An 11,346-nucleotide genomic window follows, 5' to 3' on the forward strand; every position below is an offset into this window, starting at 1 on the left:
CTGACCATACTAACTAAATACAAAACACAGGAAATAAAGGTCAGAACGTGACAATTGCTTGCTGTTTGGGGTTTTAGGCTGGGTTTCTGTACAGCACTTTGAGATATCAGCTGATGTACGAAGGGCTATATAAATACATTTGATTTGATTTAGACCTTCACAAGTCTAGTTCATCCTTGCGAGCAATTTCCAAATGTCGGAAGGTACCACATTCATCTGTAGAAACAATAGTATGCAATATAAACACCATGGGACCACGCAGCCGTCATACCGCTCAGGGCAGAGACATGTTCTGTATCCTAGAGATTAATGTACTTTGGTGCGAAAAGTGCAAATCAATCCCAGAACAACTGCAAAGGACCTTATGAACATGCTGGCTGGAAACAGGTACAAAAGTATCTATATCCACAGTAAAAATTAGTCCTATATCGACGTAACCTGAAAGGCTGCTCAGCCTTGAAGAAGCCACTGCTCCAAAACCGCCATAAAAAAGCCAGTCTACAGTTTGCAACTGCACATGGGGGCAAAGATTGTACTTTTTGAAGAAATGTCCTCTGGTCTGATGAAACAAAAATAGAACTGTTTGGCCATTGTTATGTTTGGAGGAAAAAGGTTGGAAGCTTGCAAGCCGAAGAACACCATCCCAACCGTGAAGCCCGGGGGTGGCAGCATCATGTTGTGGGGGTGCTTTGCTGCAGGAGGGACTGGTGTACTTCAGAAAATAGATGGCATCATGAGATAGGAAAATTCTGTGGATATATTGAAGCAACTTCTCTAGACATCAGTCAGGAAGTTAAAGCTTGGTCGCAAATGAGTCTTCCAAATGGACAATGAACCCAAGCATACTTCCAAATTTGTGGCAAAATGGTTTAAGGACAACAAAGTCAAGGTATTGGAGTGGCCATCACAAAGCCCTGACCTCAATCCTATAGAAAATGTGTGGGCAGAACTGAAAAGCCTACAAACCTGACTCAGGTACACCAACTCTATCAGGAGGAATGGGCCGAAATTCGACCAACTTATTGTGGGAAGGTTGTAGAAGGCTACCCAAAACATTTGACCCATGTTAAACAATTTAAAGGCAATGCTACCAAATACGAATTGAGTGTATGTAAACTTCTGACCCACTGGGAATGTGATGAAAGAAATAAAAGCTGAAATAAATAATTCTCTCTACTATTATTCTGACAATTGACATTCTTAAAATAAAGTGGTTATCCTAACTGACATAAAACCAGGAATTTGTATTCGGATTAAATGTCAGGAATGGTGAAAAACTGAGTTTAAATGTACTTGGCTAAGGTGTATGTAAACTTCCGACTTCAACTGTATAAGTATAAAATATAAATGATGAGCAGTGAGAGAGTGGCTAAGATGCAAAAGATAGTTAAGAATAGATAGTGAAGGATACAGTATACGGTATATACATATGAGATGAGTAATGCGAGATATGTAAACATTCTTAAAGTGGCATTATTAAAGTGACTAGTGTTCAATTTATTAAAGTGGCCAATGATATCAAGTCTGTAGGTAGGGAGCTGCCTCTGTGCTAGTGGTGGCTGTTTAACAATCTGATGGCCTTGAGATAGAAGCTGTTTTTCAATCTCTCTGTCCCAGCTTTGATGCACCTGTACTGACCTCGCCTTCTGGATGGAAGCGGGGTGAACATGTAGTGGTTCGGGTGTTTATTGTCATTGATTATATTTTTTGCCTTCCTGTGACATCTGTTGTTGTAGGTGTCCTGGAGGGCAGGTATTTTGCCCCGGTGATGCGTTATGCAGACCACACCACCCTCTGGAGAGCCCTGTGGTTGTGGGCGGGGCAGTTGCTGTACCAGGCGGTGATGCAGCCTGACAGGATGCTCTCAATTGTGCACCTGTAAAAGTTAGTGAGGGTTTTCGGTGACAAGCCACATTTTTTCAGCCTCCTGACGTTGAAGAAGCGCTGTTGTGCCTTCTTCACCACACGTTCTGTGTGTGTGGACCATTTCAGTTTGTCGGTGATATGTAGGCCGAGGAACTTAAAACTTTCCACCTACTCAACTCCTGTCCCGTCGATGTGGATGGGGGGGTGTTCCCTTTGCTGTTTCCTGAAGTCCACGATCATCTCTTTTGTTTTGCTGACAGTGAGTGAGAGGTCATTTTCCTGACACCACACTCGGGGGGCCCTCACCTCCTCCCTGTAGGCTGTCTCGTCATTGTTGGTAATCAAGCCTACCAGTGTAGTGTTGTCTGCAAACTTAATGATTGAGTTGGAGGCGTGCATGGCCACGCAGTCTCGGGTGAACAAGGAGTACAGGAGAGGGCTGAGAACGCACCCTTGTGGGGCTCCAGTGTTGAGGATCAGTGGAGTGGAGATGTTGTTTCCTACCTTCACCATCTGGGGGCGGCCTGTCAAAGTCCAGGACCTAGTTGCAGAGGGCGGGGTCGAGACCCAGGGTCTCAAGCTTAATGATGAGTTTGGAGGGTACTATGGTGTTGAATGCTGAGCTGTAGTCAATGAACCACATTCTTACATAGGTATTCCTCTTGTCCAGATGGGATAGGGCAGTGTGATTGTGATTGCGTCGTCTGTGGACCTATTGGGGCAGTAAGCAAATTGGAATGGGTCTAGGGCAGGGGTGTCAAAGTCAAATGGACGGAGGGCCAAATAAAAATTTTAGCTACAAGCCGAGGGCCGGACTGTTCGAATGTTCATTGAAAATTTTTTAAATGACGCATATAGTCTAGTGAACCTAATTGAACCTACTGAAAACCTAACAAATATATTCCAATATGATCAGATAAATAAAGCAATATTTTCTTATGGCTCTGTCAGTAATCTTTAATTTTCAACAGACACAAAAGACAAATTTCCTTTATATAAAAATCCCCATAACATGAACATTAAATTAAAGAAACCGGTATTCAAGGCACCATCAGTAGCCTATATTTTCTATTTTAGCAAAAGTGGGCTAAATTTACTTCAAAGAAAAAAACAATAATAGCAATTTTCTATCATCCACTCAACTGAAATATTTTAAAAATATAATTGGATTGAAATACAATAAAATAAAGTGCAAAAATCTATTAATCAAAAACAACACTTTGTTTAAGGAGAAGTAACATGCAGTGAAAACAAATATTAAACTTTAACTTTTAAACTTGAACTGAGTAAAAACTCTAAATATGTGATTGCACAGTAATGTTCACTTGTTTGAGGTTGAGGGTGATACTTGGTGGTGTCCCATCTTTTCCACAAGTTCATCAATGTTCGGGGTAAGGCTCTGAGCTGAGGAAATCCTCAGAATTGAGTGGAGGTGTTCAGCAGTAAGTCGACTTCTGTGTGATGTTTTGTTCAAGTTCATCAAAGAAAACAGTTGTTCACACAGGTATGTGCTGCCAAACATAGACAACGTTTGAGCAGCCTGGATGCGCAGCTGGGGCATTGTGTCGGGGAGGAAACGGGCGAACTCCGCAGCACCCACTGCCGCATATTTTGCCCTCAGTGCATCATTCCATTGGAGGTCAATCAACTCCATTTGGAGGTTTGGTGGTGAGCTTTCCACGTCAACAGCAAATGGGTTACCGAGCAGTTCCAACCTGCTTTTTTGTGCTTCAAAGTCAGCAAATCGGCGTCGAAAGTCAGCGGCAAGCATACCTATTTTATCAGCCAACTGTGCGCTCGGGAACGCACTGGTAGAGAGCTTCTCTTTCATGGTCTGGCAGCTGGGAAAGTGGCTCAAATTTTCTTTCCGCATCTGCGTCTCCCACAGAGTCAGTTTGGTTTTAAATGCCTTCACTGTACTGTACATATCAGAGATGACACGATCCCGACCCTGCGGCTGCAAGTTCATTGCATTCAGATGACTCGTAATGTCACACAGAAAAGCCATTTCACACAGAAACATTTCGTCTCGGAGTTGTGTTGTGTCTTTCCCTTTGCTGTCCAAGAACAGACAAATCTCCTCACGAAGCTCGAAACATCTTTGAAGCACCTTTCCCTGGCTTAGCCATCGCACCTCTGTGTGATAAGGCAAATCACCATGCTCCGTTTCTAACTCCGTCAGAAATGCCTTGAACTGGCGGTGATTCAAACCTTTGGCTCTGATAAAGTTAACTGTGCGCGTGATGATGCTCATTACATGCTCCATTTTCAAGGCTTTACCGCACAACGCTTCCTGGTGTATGATACAATGATAAGCTGTCAGCTCACCTGTCGCGTTTTCCTCTTGCATCTTTTCCCGTATCTTCTTCACCAGTCCGCTCCTGTGTCCACACATCGCAGGTGCTCCGTCGGTTGTCAAACCCACAAGTTTTTCCCAAGGCAGCTCCATCTCATTTACACATCTTGACACCTCTTCATACAAATCATGCCCCGTAGTTGTGCCATGCATAGGACGTAAAGCCAAAAACTCCTCTGTCACGCTTAGGCTGGAGTCCACTCCGCGGATGAAAATTGACAACTGGGCAATGTCAGAAATGTCGGTGCTCTCATCCACAGCCAAGGAATATGCAATGAAATCTTTTCCCTTTTTCACAAGCTGCTCTTTTAGATTGATGGACAACTGGTCTACTCTCTCGGCAATGGTGTTTCTGCTCAGACTCACATTTAAAAAGAGTTGCCTTTTTTCTGGGCAAACTTCGTCACAAACTTTAATCATGCAGTTTTTGATGAAATCCCCCTCCGTAAATGGCCGGGCTGATTTAGCGATCTCTTCTGCCAAAATAAAACTGGCCTTGACAGCAGCCTGGCCTTGTGATTTGGCTTTTTTGAACAGAGCCTGTCGAGATTTGAGGCCTCGTTTTAATTCCTCTGCCTTTTGTAGCCTTTGTTCCATGTCCATATTCTTGTTTTTGTCCGCGTGTTTCGTTTCATAATGTCGTCTCAGATTATACTCTTTCAGTACCGCCACACTTTCTCCACACAGAAGACACACAGGTTTTCCAGCTACCTCCGTGAACAAATACTCCGACTCCCACCTTGTTTGAAACCCCCGGTTCTCAGTGTCCACCTTCCGTTTTGCCATTTTTGATGGGTATCTGAAAGTTAATTTTACTGTGATGCTGACAACTGCTGTGCCAATAAATATTGAAATGAAGCAGCCTACTGCTCGGTGCGTCACCGTTGCATTGTGGGAAATGTAGTATTGGTGCGTGTAAAAGATCTGCGGGCTGCCGGCTTGCTGCGGTCTGCGGGCCGGTTCTAATAACAAATCAAGATCATCCCAGGGGCCGTAAAAAACCTTCTCGCGGGCCGGATGTGGCCCGCGGGCCTTGACTCTGACATATGTGGTCTAGGGTAACAGGTAGGGTGGAGGTGATATGATCATGACTAGTCTCTCAAAGCACTTCATGATGACAGAAGTGAGTGCTACAGGGCAATAATCATTTAGTTCAGGTACTTTGGCATGTAGGGACAGCCTACCGGGATAGGCATTGATTGAATATGTCCTTAAACACACTAGCCAGCTGGTCTGCACATGCTCTGAGGATGCTGCTAGGGATGCCAACTGCGCCAGCAGCCTTGCGAGGGTTAGTACGCTTAAATGTCTTACTCACTTCGACCATGGAGAATGAGAGCTCACAGTCCTTGGGAGTGGCGGTGGCCTGCGTCAGTGCCACTGTGATCAAAAAAATGTTGAAGCATGGATTCCAATTACTCAGACCAGCGTTGAACAATCATTACCACCCTTACTTCCGGTTTGAGTTTTTCTCTATAGGAAGGGACGAGCAGAAATGAGGTGTGATCTGATTTGCCAAAGGGAGGGTGGAGGTGGGTATTGTATCCGTCCTGGAAGGGAGAGTTGCAATGGTCAAGAGTTTTGATGAGCGTGTAGCACAGGCAATGTGTAATACTTTGGTTGCGTTTTCCTCAGATTTGCTTTATTGAAGTCCCCAGCTACAATAAATGCGGCCTCAGGATATGCGGTTTCTAGTTTGCACAAAGTCCAGTGTAGTTCCTTGAAAGCCGTCGTACTTGAGGGGGAATATACACAGCTGTGATGATGACCAAAGAGAATTCTCTCGGGAGGTAAAATGGTCAGCATTTGATAGGTCGGGTGAACAAAATCACTTGAGTTCCGATACCATACCACAATTACACAATGAGTAGTTATGATTATCATGGAACATATACCTCCATCTTTTTTTCCCCCAGGGAGTTCTTTATTCCTGTCTGCGTGATGTACTGAGACCCCAGTCCCTAATGTCTCCCTGGAAGGAAATCCTCTCCCTGAGCTCATCTACTTTATTGTCCAGGGACCAAACATTAGCGGGTAATATACTCAGAAGCAGTGGATGGTATGCACGCCTCCTGAGTCGGGCTAAAAGTCCACTCTGAATACCTCTTATCTGCCAGTGGCGTCGTGGAGTAGTCTCTGGGATAAGTGAAATCCCTTTGGGGGATACAAACAAAGGATCCAATTCAGGAAAGTCAGATTTCTAGGTGAAATGCTGGTGAGTTAACACTGCTCAAATAATCCAAAGGTATTTCTGGCTGTATGAAACAATGCAAAGACAAACAGGCGACCATGACTATCGGCAACATCTTGTAAACCAAGTTCAACACTTTCTTCAATTCATTTCAAAACAGCACATGGATTGGGCAAACGTCTTTGATTGCGCTGGTGAACTGCAGCTGACGTGTAGGAGCTTCCTGCAGGAATGTCTAGTCTTGCTGAGGTCTTCTCTGTTGCTAATTACCATTTAGAAGTTTTTACAGTAACTCGAGGCGAAAATATATTTTTTAGGGGGTATATCAGCTTTAATATTGAAGATAGATTGTGGCTTCCATCAATGTAATTGTCTGCATCATTTACGATCCCCCATATATATTTGTTTTGTAAAGTTTTAGAAAGTATTCAGACCCCTTGACTTTTTCCACATTTTGTTACGTTACAGCCTTAGTCTAAAATGGATTAAGTCATTTTTTTTACACACAATACCGAATCATGACAAAGCAAAAGCAGGTTTCTATAATTTTTGGCAAATTTATAAAAAAGAAAAAAATACAAAATACTTAAATTTACATAAGTATTCAGACCCTTTACTCAGTACTTTGTTGAAGCGCCTTTAGCAGCGATTACAGTCTCAAGTCTCCTTGGGTATGATGCTACAAGATTGGCACACCTGTATTTGGGGCTGTTTCTACCATTTTTCTCTGCAGATCCTCTCAAGTTCTGTCAAGTTGGATGGGGAGCGTTGCTGCACAGCTATTCAAGTCCGGGCCACTCAAGGACATTCAGAAACTTGTCCCGAAGCCACTCCTGATTTGTCTTGGCTGTGTGCTTAGGGTTGTTGTCCTGTTGGAAGGTAAACCATCAGCTTATTCTGAGGTCCTGAGCATTCAAGAGCAGGTTTTCATCAAGGATCTCTATGTACTTCGCTCTGTTCATCTTTCCCTCGATCCTGACCAGTCTCCCAGTCCCTGCCGCTGAAAAACATCCCCACAGCATGATACTGTCAAAACCATGCTTCACCGTAGGGATGGGGCAAGATTTCCTCTTGACGTGAAACTTGGCATTCAGGCCAAAGAGTTCAATATTGGTTTCATCAGACCAGAGAACCTCATTTCTTATGGTCTGAGTCCTTTGGGTGCCTTTTGGCAAACTCCAAGTGGGCTGTCATGTGCCTTTTACTGAGGAGTAGCTTCTGTCTGGCCACTCTACCATAAATGTTTCTCCCACCTCCACAGAGGAACTCTGGAGCTCTGTTAGAGTAACAATCAGATTCTTGGTCACCCCTCTGACCAAGGCCCTTCTCCTCTGATTGCTCAGTTTGGCCGGGCGGCCAGCTCTAGGAAGAGTTGGTCGTTCTAAACTTCTTCCAAATAAGAATGATCGAGGCCACTGTATTCTTGGGACCTTCAATGCTGCAGGCATTTTTTGGTACCCATCCCCAGATCTGTGCCTCGACACAATCCTGTCTCTGAGTTCTACGAACAATTCCTTCAACCTCGTGGCTTGGTTTTAATTCTGAAATGCACTGTCTGTCAACTGTGGGACATTATATAGACAGTTGTGTGCCTTTCCAAATCATGTCAAATCATTTGACTTTACCACAGGTGGACTCCAATTAAGTTGTAGAAACATCTCAAGGGTGATCAACAGAAACAGGATGCACCTGAGCTCATAGCAAAGGGTTTGAAAACTTATGTAAATAAGGTATTTCTGTTTTTTTATGATATAAATGTGCAAAGATTTCAAGAAAACCTTTTTTCACTATTTAATTGACATATTGTGTGTAGATTGATGAGGAAAAATATAATTTAATCAATTTTAAGAATACGGCTGTAATCATTTACATTTACATTTAAGTCATTTAGCAGACGCTCTTATCCAGAGCGACTTAATCAAAGGGTCTGAGAACTCTCTGAATGCACTGTGTGTGTATATATATATATATACAGTTGAAGTCGGAAGTTTCCATGCACTTAGGTTGGAGTCATAAAAACTTGATTGCTTGTTTTTCAGATTTCTTGTTAACAAACTATAGTTTTGTCAAGTCGGTTAGGATATCTACTTTGTGCATGACACAAGTAATTTATCCAACAATTGTTTACAGACAGATTATTTCACGTATAATTCACTGTATCACAATTCCAGTGGGTCAGAAGGTCACATACACTAGGTTGACTGTGCCTTTAAAATTCCAGAAAATGATGTGATGGCTTTAGAAGTAAAATAAGAATTTGAAAATAAAAATTTGTTCTTAACTGACTTGCCTAGTTAAAAAAAGGTAAAATACAATTAAAAATAATCTTCTGATAGGCTAACTGACATCATTTGAGTCAATTGGAGGTGTACTTGTGGATGAATTTCAAGGCCTACCTTCAAACACATTACATCATGGGAAAATCAAAAGAAATCAGCTAAGACCTCAGAAAAAAACTGTAGACCTCCACAAGTCTGGCTCATCCCAGGGAGCAATTTCCAGACACCTGAAGGTACCACGTTCATCTGTAGAAACAATAGTAAGTAAGTATAAATGACATCGGACCACAAACCCGTCATACCGTTCAGGAAGGAGATGCGTTCTGTCTCCTTGAGATGAACATACTTTGGTGCGAATCAATCCCAGAACAACAGCAAAGGTCCTTCTGAAGATGCTGGAGGAAAAAGGTACAAAAGTATCTATATCCACAGTAAAACGAGTCCTTTATTGACATAACCTGAAAGGCCGCTCAGTAAGGAAGAAGCCACTGCTACAAAACCGCAATACAAAAGCCAGTCTATGGTTTGCAACTGCACATGGGGACAAAGACGGTACTTTTTGGAGAAATCCTCTGGTCTGATGAAAAAAATATATAACTGTTTGGCCATAATGACCATCGTTATGTTTGGAGGAAAAAGGGGTGGGCTTGCAGCCGAAGATCACCATCCCAACCACAGGGGTGGCAGCATCATGTTGTGGGGGTGCTTTGCTGCAAGAGGGACTGGTGCACTTCAGAAAATTGATGGCATCATGAGGTAAGAAAATTATGTGGATATATTGAAGAAACATCTCAAGACATCAGTCGGGAAGTTAAAGCTTTGTGTCTTCCAAATGGACAATGACCCCAAGCATACTTCCAAAGTTGTGGCAATTAAGGACAACAAAGTCACGGTATTGGAGTGGTCATCACAAAGCCCTGAACTCAATCCTATAGAAAATTTGTGGGTAGAACTGAAAACGCGTGTGCGAGCAAGGAGGCCTACAAACCTGACTCAGTTACACCAGCTCTGTCAGGAGGAATGGGCCAAAATTCGCCCAACTTATTGTGGGAAGCTTGTGGAAGGCTACCCAAAACATTTGACCCAAGTTAAACAATTTAAAGGCAATACTACCAAATATTCATTGAGTGTATGTAAACTTCTGACCCACTGGGAATGTGATGAAATAAATAAAATCTGAAATAAATCATTCTCTCTACTATTATTCTGACATTTCACATTCTTTAAATAAAGTGGTTATCCTATCTGACCTAGATAGGATAACCTAGGAACAGAGACTGTTCCTCCTCAGTAATCTAGTATGGTACTGTAACGGTACAGCGCATTCGTAACGTATTCAGACACCTTGACTTTTTCCACATTTTGTTACGTTACATCCTTACTCTAGAATTTATTAAATTACATTTTTTTTCCTCATCAATCTACATCCAATACCCCATAATAACAAAGCAAAAGCAGGATTTTAAAAATGTGTATAAATGTAAAAAAAATATATATATATATTAAAAAACAGAAACCTTATTTACAATTCGTTTTCTGACACTTTGCTGTGAGACACAAAATTCAGCTCAGGTGCATCCTGTTTCCATTGATCATCCTTGAGTTGTTTCTACAACTTGATCAGAGTTCACCTGTGGTAAATTCAATTGATTGGACATGATTTGGAAAGGCACACAACTGTATATAAGGTCCCACAGTTGACAGTATATGTCATAGCAAAAACCAAGCCATTAGATCTAACAAATTATCCGTAGAGTACCAAAAAATGTCTGCAGCATTGAAGGTCCCAAGAACACTGTGGCCACCATCATTCTTAAATGGAAAAAATATGGAACGACCAAAACTCTTCCTAGAGGGGCCTTAGTCAGAGAGGTGACCGATGGTCACTCTGACAGAGCTCCAGAAATCATCTTTGGAGATGGGAGAACCTTCTAGAAGGACAACCATCTCTGCAGCGCTCCACCAATCAGGCTTTTGTGATAGGGTGGTCAGATGGAAGCCACTCCTCAGTAAAAGGCAGTGGTGGAAAAAGTACCCAATTGTCATACTTGAGTAAAAGTAAAGATAGTTTAATAAAAAATGACGAGTAAAAGTCTAAAAGTATTTGGTTTAAAATATACTTAAGTATCAAAATTAAATGTAATTGCTAAAATATACTTAAGTATCAAATATAAAAGTAGGAATCATTTCAAATTCATTATAAGTAAACGAGACATCAATTTTTTTTTTTTTTATGTATGGATAGCCAGGGGTATACTCCAACACTCAGACAATATACAAACAAAGTATGTGTTGAGTCAGTCTGCCAGATCAGAAGCATTAGGGATGACCAGGAATGTTCTTTTGATAAATGTGTGAAATGGACCACTTTCTGTCCTGCGACGCATTTCAAATTTAACTTTTGGGTGTCAGGGAATGTATGGAGTAAAAAGTACATCACTTTTACTTCTCTACATTCCTAATATAAATAGTAAAGTACAGATACCCAAAAAAACGACTTAAGAGATGGCGGAGTTTTGATAAATTAGAAAATCAGATTTTACGTGTCCATTTAAATGCTTTGTAAATACACTCCACAAATGGTCTATCAACTTGAAACTGTGTATTCATCAAATACATTACAATAATGAACCATGTTCCATTTTGCGTTGATA

The sequence above is a fragment of the Oncorhynchus gorbuscha genome, linkage group LG24 (genome assembly GCF_021184085.1).
Source record: "Oncorhynchus gorbuscha isolate QuinsamMale2020 ecotype Even-year linkage group LG24, OgorEven_v1.0, whole genome shotgun sequence".
Lineage (NCBI taxonomy): Eukaryota > Metazoa > Chordata > Actinopteri > Salmoniformes > Salmonidae > Oncorhynchus > Oncorhynchus gorbuscha.